Consider the following 12,466-nt stretch of genomic DNA (forward strand, 5'->3'; position numbering starts at 1 on the left):
GGACGGGCAAATTTAACTCTCATTTCCCACCAGGAAGAGGAATTAACCAAAGGCTCAGAATGCCGGGCCGGAACCAGATTAGGGCCTGAAGCCATCCTGCGGTGTTGCGGCCAGGTCACAAGAAAGCGAGTTGAAGAAAGGAGCTCAGGGGCACTGTAATTCACAAACCTGCAGAGTTATAAATGACAGCTATCGTCCAAAAATAGACTGAAGTAAGGCTGCCAAGAGGACTTGAAAGCGGGGCAGAATTGCAGGAAACCGATTTCAGGAGGTAGACTGGAATTGCATTGAAAGCATAGGAAAAGAGGCAGAACGTCCACAATGATGCACTTGGCCAAAAAGGGCGTATGCGTTTTTTCCTGAATATATTCAGGAAAAAACGCATACGCCCTTTTTGGCCAACCAAGCAAGCTTGCAAAGGAAATCTGCACTACAATGAAGTCTCACTTCCCCCCGGTCAAAAGGGCCATCTGAAAAAAGTGTAAAATCCAGAAAGGCAGGACAGGCCATGGAGAACTGGGAGCCTTGTTATGCTGATGGGCGGGATGTAAATTGCCAACAGACACTTGGGAGAAGTGTATGGTGTTTCCTGAAACATCTAAAAAACAAAGCAACAGAGCCTAGGGCACTTCCACTTATGGTCCTATAGCTTAGGGAAATTAAAATCAAAAAGACACAGCCACCCCAATGTTTGGAACGGCTCTGTTTACAAGAACCTCGTTTACAGTACAAGTTCAACATCGCAGAAAGTGAAAAATGGATAAAGAAGTTGTGGTATTCACTTACAATGCAGTATCACTCAGCAATGAAATCTATGTCATCAGGCCCGTAGCAGCACAATGAGTGGATTCAGGTATGATGATTCTAACTGAAATAAGTCACACAGAAAAAGAAACATCATAAGATATCAGTAATACACGGAATGGAAATTTGGCTACACAGGAACTGAATTACAGAACAGAACAGGGTCTCAAATTTAGAAAACCAACTTATGCTTGCTTAAGGGGAAAGGTGAGTTGGGGTGCTGCATAAAACCAGAGATTGAAATGAGCACAGATAAAGTTCCTTAAGCCAAATATGGAATAGACAAGAGCTACTCCTTGCTCAACGAAATGGACTCAACACCGCATATTAAACGCCTAAGAATGTACCTGACTAGTAAGTATCTTAAAACCTAGGGATTGCTATGTCTCCGAAAGAGAATCAAGCATGTGTACAGGGGCATAAACGCAGCAGTGATAGGATTGGAGATGTTCGGTGAGCAAATGAAGACCCTTTGAAGTCATATTGCATGGTACCCATTACACGGGTCTCAACTCTCCAGGTTTAAGGTATTCTTCCTTCAGCTAAACCATGCATGTGGAACCCAGAGTATGATCAACCATGTGAACGGGAGACGTGTTCAAATATGTCTCAGTTTTCGTACCCTGGTACTCGGGTGCAACATTCCAGACGCTTTACTAACACTCTCCCGACTTGGAGAGTCAGTCCCTTTAACCTCCTGTTTGGCCCAGTTTGCAATTTCTGCGGAAGATGAACAGGAATAGCGAGAACCAATGAGAGACTAGCTGGAGGTGTCTGGACGGGCAAATTTAACTCTCATTTCCCACCAGGAAGAGGAATTAACCAAAGGCTCAGCGTGCCATGCCGGAACCAGATTAGGGCCTGAAGACATCCTGCGGTGTTGCGGCCAGGTCACAAGAAAGCGAGTTGAAGAAAGGAGCTCCGCGGCACTGTAATTCACAAACCTGCAGAGTTATAAATGACAGCTATCGTCCAAAAATAGACTGAAGTAAGGCTGCCAAGAGGACTTGAAAGCGGGGCAGAATTGCAGGAAACCGATTTCAGGAGGTAGATTGGAATTGCATTGAAAGCTTAAGAAGAGAGGCAGAACGTCCACAATGATGCACTTGGCCAAAAAGGGCGTATTCGTTTTTTCCTGAATATATTCAGGAAAAAACGCATACGCCCTTTTTGGCCAACCAAGCAAACTTGCAAAGGAAATCTGCACTACAATGAAGTCTCACTTCCCCCCGGTCAAAAGGGCCATCTGAAAAAAGTGTAAAATCCAGAAAGGCAGGACAGGCCATGGAGAACTGGGAGCCTTGTTATGCTGATGGGCGGGATGTAAATTGCCAACAGACACTCCGGAGAAGTGTATGGTGTTTCCTGAAATATCTAAAAAGCAAAGCAACAGAGCCTAGGGCACTGCCACTTATGGTCCTATAGATTAGGGAAATTAAAATCAAGAAGACACAGCCACCCCAAAGTTTGGGACGCCTCCGTTTACAAGAACCTCGTTTACCGTACAAGTTCAATATCACAGAAAGTGAAAAATGGATAAAAAAGATGTGGTATTTACTTACAAAGCAATATCACTCAGCAATGAAATCTGTGTCATCAGGCCCTTAGCAGCACAATGAGTGGATTCAGGTATGATGATTCTAACTGAAATAAGTCACACAGAAAAAGAAACATCATAAGATATCAGTAATACACGGAATGGAAACTTGGCTACACAGGAACTGAATTACAGAACAGAACAGGGTCTCAAATTTAGAAAACCAACTTATGCTTGCTTAAGGGTAAAGGTGAGTTGGGGTGCTGCATAAAACCAGAGATTGAAATGAGCACAGATAAAGTTCCTTAAGCCAAATATGGAATAGACAACAGCTACTCCTTGCTCAACGAAATGGACTCAACACCGCATATTAAACGCCTAAGAATGTACCTGACTAGTAAGTATCTTAAAACCTATAGATTGCTATGTCTCCGAAAGAGAATCAAGCATGTGTACAGGGGCATAAACGCAGCAGTGATAGGAATGGAGAGGTTCGGTGAGCAAATGAAGACCCTTTGAAGTCATATTGCATGGTACCCATTCCACGGGTTTCAACTACCCAGGTTTTAGGTATTCTTCCTTCAGCTAAAACATGCATGTGGAACCCAGAGTATGATCAACCATGTGATCGGGAGACGTGTTCAAATATGTCTCAGTTTTCGTACCCTGGTACTCGGGTGCAACATTCCAGACGCTTTACTAACACTCTCCCCACTTGGAGAGTCAGCGCCTTTAACCTCCTGTTTGGCCCAGTTTGCAATTTCTGCGGAAGATGAACAGGAATAGCGAAAACCAATGAGAGGCTAGCTGGAGGTGTCTGGACGGGCAAATTTAACTCTCATTTCCCACCAGGAAGAGGAAATAACCAAAGGCTCAGCGTGCCGTACCAGAACCACATTATGGCCTGAAGCCAACCTGCGGTGTTGCGGCCAGGTCACAAGAAAGCGAGTTGAAGAAAGGAGCTCAGGGGCACTGTAATTCACAAACCTGCAGAGTTATAAATGACAGCTATCGTCCAAAAATAGACTGAAGTAAGGCTGCCAAGAGGACTTGAAAGCGGGGCAGAATTGCAGGAAACCGATTTCAGGAGGTAGACTGGAATTGCATTGAAAGCATAGGAAAAGAGGCAGAACGTCCACAATGATGCACTTGGCCAAAAAGGGCGTATGCGTTTTTTCCTGAATATATTCAGGAAAAAACGCATACGCCCTTTTTGGCCAACCAAGCAAGCTTGCAAAGGAAATCTGCACTACAATGAAGTCTCACTTCCCCCTGGTCAGAAAGGCCATCTGTAAAAAGTGTAAAATCCAGAAAGACAGGACAGGCCATGGAGAACTGGGAGCCTTGTTATGCTGATGGGCGGGATGTAAATTGCCAACAGACACTTGGGAGAAGTGTATGGTGTTTCCTGAAACATCTAAAAAACAAAGCAAGAGAGCCTAGGGCACTTCCACTTATGGTCCTATAGCTTAGGGAATTTAAAATCAAAAAGACACAGCCACCCCAAAGTTTCGAATGGCTCTGTTTACAAGAACCTCGTTTACAGTACAAGTTCAACATCGCAGAAAGTGAAAAATGGATAAAAAAGTTGTGGTATTTACTTACAAAGCAATATCACTCAGCAATGAAATCTGTGTCAGCAGGCCCTTAGCAGCACAATGAGTGGATTCAGGTATGATGATTCTAACTGAAATAAGTCACACAGAAAAAGAAACATCATAAGATATCAGTAATACACGGAATGTAAACTTGGCTACACAGGAACTGAATTACAGAACAGAACAGGGTCTCAAATTTAGAAAACCAACTTATGCTTGCTTAAGGGGAAAGGTGAGTTGGGGTGCTGCATAAAACCAGAGATTGAAATGAGCACAGATAAAGTTCCTTAAGCCAAATATGGAATAGACAAGAGCTACTCCTTGCTCAACGAAAAGGACTCAACACCGCATATTAAACGCCTAAGAATGTACCTGACTAGTAAGTATCTTAAAACCTATGGATTGCTATGTCTCCGAAAGAGAATCAAGCATGTGTACAGGGGCATAAACGCAGCAGTGATAGGATTGGAGAGGTTCGGTGAGCAAATGAAGACCCTTTGAAGTCATATTGCATGGTACCCATTCCACGGGTCTCAACTCTCCAGGTTTAAGGTATTCTTCCTTCAGCTAAAACATGCATGTGGAACCCGGAGTATGATCAACCATGTGAACGGGAGACGTGTTCAAATATGTCTCAGTTTTCCTACCCTGGTACTCGGGTGCAACATTCCAGACACTTTACTAACACTCTCCCGACTTGGAGAGTCAGTCCCTTTAACCTCCTGTTTGGCCCAGTTTGCAATTTCTGCGGAAGATGAACAGGAATAGCAAGAACCAATGAGAGACTAGCTGGAGGTGTCTGAACGGGCAAATTTAACTCTCATTTCCCACCAGGAAGAGGAATTAACCAAAGGTTCAGCGTGCCGTGCCGGAACCAGATTAGGGCCTGAAGACATCCTGCGTTGTTGCGGCCAGGTCACAAGAAAGCGAATTGAAGAAAGGAGCTCAGGGGCACTGTAATTCACAAACCTGCAGAGTTATAAATGACAGCTATCGTCCAAAAATAGACTGAAGTAAGGCTGCCAAGAGGACTCGAAAGCGGGGCAGAATTGCAGGAAACCGATTTCAGGAGGTAGATTGGAATTGCATTGAAAGCATAGGAAAAGAGGCAGAACGTCCACAATGATGCACTTGGCCAAAAAGGGCGTATGCGTTTTTTCCTGAATATATTCAGGAAAAAACGCATACGCCCTTTTTGGCCAACCAAGCAAACTTGCAAAGGAAATCTGCACTACAATGAAGTCTCACTTCCCCCCGGTCAAAAGGGCCATCTGAAAAAAGTGTAAAATCCAGAAAGGCAGGACAGGCCATGGAGAACTGGGAGCCTTGTTATGCTGATGGGCGGGATGTAAATTGCCAACAGACACTCCGGAGAAGTGTATGGTGTTTCCTGAAACATCTAAAAAACAAAGCAAGAGAGCCTAGGGCACTTCCACTTATGGTCCTATAGCTTAGGGAAATTAAAATCAAAAAGATACAGCCACCCCAAAGTTTGGGACGCCTCTGTTTACAAGAACCTCGTTTACCGTACAAGTTCAATATCACAGAAAGTGAAAAATGGATAAAGAACTTGTGGTACTTACGTACAATGCAGTATCACTCAGCAATGAAACCTATGTCATCAGGCCCGTAGCAGCATAATGAGTGGATTCAGGTATGATGATTCTAACTGAAATAAGTCACACAGAAAAAGAAACATCATAAGATATCAGTAATACACGGAATGTAAACTTGGCTACACAGGAACTGAATTACAGAACAGAACAGGGTCTCAAATTTAGAAAACCAACTTATGCTTGCTTAAGGGGAAAGGTGAGTTGGGGTGCTGCATAAAACCAGAGATTGAAATGAGCACAAATAAAGTTCCTTAAGCCAAATATGGAATAGACAAGAGCTACTCCTTGCTCAACGAAATGGACTCAACACCGCATATTAAACGCCTAAGAATGTACCTAACTAGTAAGTATCTTAAAACCTATAGATTGCTATGTCTCCGAAAGAGAATCAAGCATGTGTACAGGGGCATAAACGCAGCAGTGATAGGATTGGAGAGGTTCGGTGAGCAAATGAAGACCCTTTGAAGTCATATTGCATGGTACCCATTCCACGGGTTTCAACTACCCAGGTTTTAGGTATTCTTCCTTCAGCTAAAACATGCATGTGGAACCCAGAGTATGATCAACCATGTGATCAGGAGACGTGTTCAAATATGTCTCAGTTTTCGTACCCTGGTACTCGGGTGCAACATTCCAGACGCTTTACTAACACTCTCCCCACTTGGAGAGTCAGCGCCTTTAACCTCCTGTTTGGCCCAGTTTGCAATTTCTGCAGAAGATGAACAGGAATAGCGAGAACCAATGAGAGGCTAGCTGGAGGTGTCTGGACGGGCAAATTTAACTCTCATTTCCCACCAGGAAGAGGAATTAACCAAAGGCTCAGCATGCCGGGCCGGAACCAGATTAGGGCCCGAAGCCATCCTGCGGTGTTGCGGCCAGGTCACAAGAAAGCGAGTTGAAGAAAGGAGCTCAGGGGCACTGTAATTCACAAACCTGCAGAGTTATAAATGACAGCTATCGTCCAAAAATAGACTGAAGTAAGGCTGCCAAGAGGACTTGAAAGCGGGGCAGAATTGCAGGAAACCGATTTCAGGAGGTAGACTGGAATTGCATTGAAAGCATAGGAAAAGAGGCAGAACGTCCACAATGATGCACTTGGCCAAAAAGGGCGTATGCGTTTTTTCCTGAATACATTCAGGAAAAAACGCATACGCACTTTTTGGCCAACCAAGCAAGCTTGCAAATGAAATCTGCACTACAATGAAGTCTCACTTCCCCCCGGTCAAAAGGGCCATCTGAAAAAAGTGTAAAATCCAGAAAGGCAGGACAGGCCATGGAGAACTGGGAGCCTTGTTATGCTGAAGGGCGGGATGTAAATTGCCAACAAACACTCGGGAGAAGTGTATGGTGTTTCCTGAAACATCTAAAAAACAAAGCCAGAGAGCCTAGGGCACTTCCACTTATGGTCCTATAGCTTAGGGAATTTAAAATGAAAAAGACACAGCCACCCCAAAGTTTGGAACGGCTCTGTTTACAAGAACCTCGTTTACAGTACAAGTTCAACATCGCAGAAAGTGCAAAATGGATAAAAAAGTTGTGGTATTTACTTACAAAGCAATATCACTCAGCAATGAAATCTGTGTCATCAGGCCCTTAGCAGCACAATGAGTGGATTCAGGTATGATGATTCTAACTGAAATAAGTCACACAGAAAAAGAAACATCATAAGATATCAGTAATACACGGAATGTAAACTTGGCTACACAGGAACTGAATTACAGAACAGAACAGGGTCTCAAATTTAGAAAACCAACTTATGCTTGCTTAAGGGGAAAGGTGAGTTGGGGTGCTGCATAAAACCAGAGATTGAAATGAGCACAGATAAAGTTCCTTAAGCCAAATATGGAATAGACAAGAGCTACTCCTTGCTCAAAGAAATGGACTCAACACCGCATATTAAACGCCTAAGAATGTACCTGACTAGTAAGTATCTTAAAACCTAGGGATTGCTATGTCTCCGAAAGAGAATCAAGCATGTGTACAGGGGCATAAACGCAGCAGTGATAGGATTGGAGATGTTCGGTGAGCAAATGAAGACCCTTTGAAGTCATATTGCATGGTACCCATTACACGGGTCTCAACTCTCCAGGTTTAAGGTATTCTTCCTTCAGCTAAACCATGCATGTGGAACCCAGAGTATGATCAACCATGTGAACGGGAGACGTGTTCAAATATGTCTCAGTTTTCGTACCCTGGTACTCGGGTGCAACATTCCAGACGCTTTACTAACACTCTCCCGACTTGGAGAGTCAGTCCCTTTAACCTCCTGTTTGGCCCAGTTTGCAATTTCTGCGGAAGATGAACAGGAATAGCGAGAACCAATGAGAGGCTAGCTGGAGGTGTCTGGACGGGCAAATTTAACTCTCATTTCCCACCAGGAAGAGGAATTAACCAAAGGCTCAGAATGCCGGGCCGGAACCAGATTAGGGCCTGAAGCCATCCTGCGGTGTTGCGGCCAGGTCACAAGAAAGCGAGTTGAAGAAAGGAGCTCAGGGGCACTGTAATTCACAAACCTGCAGAGTTATAAATGACAGCTATCGTCCAAAAATAGACTGAAGTAAGGCTGCCAAGAGGACTTGAAAGCGGGGCAGAATTGCAGGAAACCGATTTCAGGAGGTAGACTGGAATTGCATTGAAAGCATAGGAAAAGAGGCAGAACGTCCACAATGATGCACTTGGCCAAAAAGGGCGTATGCGTTTTTTCCTGAATATATTCAGGAAAAAACGCATACGCCCTTTTTGGCCAACCAAGCAAGCTTGCAAAGGAAATCTGCACTACAATGAAGTCTCACTTCCCCCCGGTCAAAAGGGCCATCTGAAAAAAGTGTAAAATCCAGAAAGGCAGGACAGGCCATGGAGAACTGGGAGCCTTGTTATGCTGATGGGCGGGATGTAAATTGCCAACAGACACTTGGGAGAAGTGTATGGTGTTTCCTGAAACATCTAAAAAACAAAGCAACAGAGCCTAGGGCACTTCCACTTATGGTCCTATAGCTTAGGGAAATTAAAATCAAAAAGACACAGCCACCCCAAAGTTTGGAACGGCTCTGTTTACAAGAACCTCGTTTACAGTACAAGTTCAACATCGCAGAAAGTGAAAAATGGATAAAGAAGTTGTGGTATTCACTTACAATGCAGTATCACTCAGCAATGAAATCTATGTCATCAGGCCCGTAGCAGCACAATGAGTGGATTCAGGTATGATGATTCTAACTGAAATAAGTCACACAGAAAAAGAAACATCATAAGATATCAGTAATACACGGAATGGATACTTGGCTACACAGGAACTGAATTACAGAACAGAACAGGGTCTCAAATTTAGAAAACCAACTTATGCTTGCTTAAGGGGAAAGGTGAGTTGGGGTGCTGCATAAAACCAGAGATTGAAATGAGCACAGATAAAGTTCCTTAAGCCAAATATGGAATAGACAAGAGCTACTCCTTGCTCAACGAAATGGACTCAACACCGCATATTAAACGCCTAAGAATGTACCTGACTAGTAAGTATCTTAAAACCTATGGATTGCTATGTCTCCGAAAGAGAATCAAGCATGTGTACAGGGGCATAAACGCAGCAGTGATAGGATTGGAGAGGTTCGGTGAGCAAATGAAGACCCTTTGAAGTCATATTGCATGGTACCCATTCCACGGGTTTCACCTACCCAGGTTTAAGGTATTCTTCTTTCAGCTAAAACATGCATGTGGAACCTAGAGTATGATCAACCATGTGATCGGGAGACGTGTTCAAATATGTCTCAGTTTTCGTACCCTGGTACTCGGGTGCAACATTCCAGACGCTTTACTAACACTCTCCCCACTTGGAGAGTCAGCGCCTTTAACCTCCTGTTTGGCCCAGTTTGCAATTTCTGCGGAAGATGAACAGGAATAGCGAGAACCAATGAGAGGCTAGCTGCAGGTGTCTGGACGGGCAAATTTAACTCTCATTTCCCACCAGGAAGAGGAATTAACCAAAGGCTCAGCATGCCGGGCCGGAACAAGATTAGGGCCTGAAGACATCCTGCGGTGTTGCGGCCAGGTCACAAGAAAGCGAGTTGAAGAAAGGAGCTCAGGGGCACTGTAATTCACAAACCTGCAGAGTTATAAATGACAGCTATCGTCCAAAAATAGACTGAAGTAAGGCTGCCAAGAGGACTTGAAAGCGGGGCAGAATTGCAGGAAACCGATTTCAGGAGGTAGACTGGAATTGCATTGAAAGCATAGGAAAAGAGGCAGAACGTCCACAATGATGCACTTGGCCAAAAAGGGCGTATGCGTTTTTTCCTGAATATATTCAGGAAAAAACGCATACGCCCTTTTTGGCCAACCAAGCAAGCTTGCAAAGGAAATCTGCACTACAATGAAGTCTCACTTCCCCCCGGTCAAAAGGGCCATCTGAAAAAAGTGTAAAATCCAGAAAGGCAGGACAGGCCATGGAGAACTGGGAGCCTTGTTATGCTGAAGGGCGGGATGTAAATTGCCAACAAACACTCGGGAGAAGTGTATGGTGTTTCCTGAAACATCTAAAAAACAAAGCAAGAGAGCCTAGGGCACTTCCACTTATGGTCCTATAGCTTAGGGAAATTAAAATCAAAAAGACACAGCCACCCCAAAGTTTCGAATGGCTCTGTTTACAAGAACCTCGTTTACAGTACAAGTTCAAAATCGCAGAAAGTGCAAAATGGATAAAAAAGTTGTGGTATTTACTTACAAAGCAATATCACTCAGCAATGAAATCTGTGTCATCAGGCCCTTAGCAGCACAATGAGTGGATTCAGGTATGATGATTCTAACTGAAATAAGTCACACAGAAACAGAAACATCATAAGATATCAGTAATAAACGGAATGTAAACTTGGCTACACAGGAACTGAATTACAGAACAGAACAGGGTCTCAAATTTAGAAAACCAACTTATGCTTGCTTAAGGGGAAAGGTGAGTTGGGGTGCTGCATAAAACCAGAGATTGAAATGAGCACAGATAAAGTTCCTTAAGCCAAATATGGAATAGACAAGAGCTACTCCTTTGCTCGAAGAAATGGACCCAACACCGCATATTAAACGCCTAAGAATGTACCTGACTAGTAAGTATCTTAAAACCTAGGGATTGCTATGTCTCCGAAAGAGAATCAAGCATGTGTACAGGGGCATAAACGCAGCAGTGATAGGATTAGAGAGGTTCGGTGAGCAAATGAAGACCCTTTGAAGTCATATTGCATGGTACCCATTCCACGGGTTTCAACTACCCAGGTTTTAGGTATTCTTCCTTCAGGTAAAACATGCATGTGGAACCCAGAGTATGATCAACCATGAGATCGGGAGACGTGTTCAAATATGTCTCAGTTTTCCTCCCCTGGTACTCGGGTGCAACATTCCAGACGCTTTACTAACACTGTCCCCACTTGGAGAGTCAGCGCCTTTAACCTCCTGTTTGGCCCAGTTTGCAATTTCTGCGGAAGATGAACAGGAATAGCGAGAACCAATGAGAGACTAGCTGGAGGTGTCTGGACGGGCAAATTTAACTCTCATTTCCCACCAGGAAGAGGAAATAACCAAAGGCTCAGCGTGCCGTACCGGAATCAGATTAGGGCCTGAAGCCATCCTGCGGTGTTGCGGCCAGCTCAAAAGAAAGCGAGTTGAAGAAAGGAGCTCAGGGGCACTGTAATTCACAAACCTGCAGAGTTATAAATGACAGCTATCGTCCAAAAATAGACTGAAGTAAGGCTACCAAGAGGACTTGAAAGCAGGGCAGAATTGCAGGAAACCGATTTCAGGAGGTAGACTGGAATTGCATTGAAAGCATAGGAAAAGAGGCAGAACGTCCACAATGATGCACTTGGCCAAAAAGGGCGTATGCGTTTTTTCCTGAATATATTCAGGAAAAAACGCATACGCCCTTTTTGGCCAACCAAGCAAGCTTGCAAAGGAAATCTGCACTACAATGAAGTCTCACTTCCCCCCGGTCAAAAGGGCCATCTGAAAAAAGTGTAAAATCCAGAAAGGCAGGACAGGCCATGGAGAACTGGGAGCCTTGTTATGCTGATGGGCGGGATGTAAATTGCCAACAACAACTCGGGAGAAGTGTATGGTGTTTCCTGAAACATCTAAAAAATAAAGCAGCAGAACCTAGGGCACTTCCACTTATGGTCCTATAGCTTAGGGAAATTAAAATGAAAAAGACACAGCCACCCCAAAGTTTGGATCGGCTCTGTTTACAAGAACCTCGTTTACAGTACAAGTTCAACATCGCAGAAAGTGAAAAATGGATAAAGAAGTTGTGGTATTTACTTAAAAAGCAATATCACTCAGCAATGAAATCTGTGTCATCAGGCCCTTAGCAGCACAATGAGTGGATTCAGGTATGATGATTCTAACTGAAATAAGTCACACAGAAAAAGAAACATCATAAGATATCAGTAATACACGGAATGTAAACTTGGCTACACAGGAACTGAATTACAGAACAGAACAGGGTCTCAAATTTCGAAAACCAACTTATGCTTGCTTAAGGGGAAAGGTGAGTTGGGGTGCTGCATAAAACCAGAGATTGAAATGAGCACAGATAAAGTTCCTTAAGCCAAATATGGAATAGACAAGAGCTACTCCTTGCTCAACGAAATGGACTCAACACCGCATATTAAACGCCTAAGAATGTACCTGACTAGTAAGTATCTTAAAACCTATGGATTGCTATGTCTCCGAAAGAGAATCAAGCATGTGTACAGGGGCATAAACGCAGCAGTGATAGGATTGGAGAGGTTCGGTGAGCAAATGAAGACCCTTTGAAGTCATATTGCATGGTACCCATTCCACGGGTTTCAACTACCCAGGTTTTAGGTATTCTTCCTTCAGCTAAAACATGCATGTGGAACCCAAGTATGTTCAACCATGTGATCGGGAGACGTGTTCAA

The 12,466-nt window shown here is 43.9% G+C and overlaps 1 long non-coding RNA gene across 9 annotated transcripts in view; it reads right to left on the minus strand.

Annotated features, from left to right (window-relative positions):
- The window catches only part of LOC307181287, a 405,967-nt gene that overhangs the window by 217,159 nt on the left and 176,342 nt on the right, over positions 1–12,466 (minus strand). For all 9 annotated transcript variants that reach the window (XR_013826324.1, XR_013826325.1, XR_013826326.1 and 6 more), the window contains one exon: positions 11,844–11,925. This is a non-coding gene — a long non-coding RNA (uncharacterized lncRNA). The remainder of the gene's footprint in view (positions 1–11,843; positions 11,926–12,466) is intronic.

The sequence above is a fragment of the Stenella coeruleoalba genome (genome assembly GCF_951394435.1).
Source record: "Stenella coeruleoalba genome assembly, contig: scaffold_166, whole genome shotgun sequence".
Lineage (NCBI taxonomy): Eukaryota > Metazoa > Chordata > Mammalia > Artiodactyla > Delphinidae > Stenella > Stenella coeruleoalba.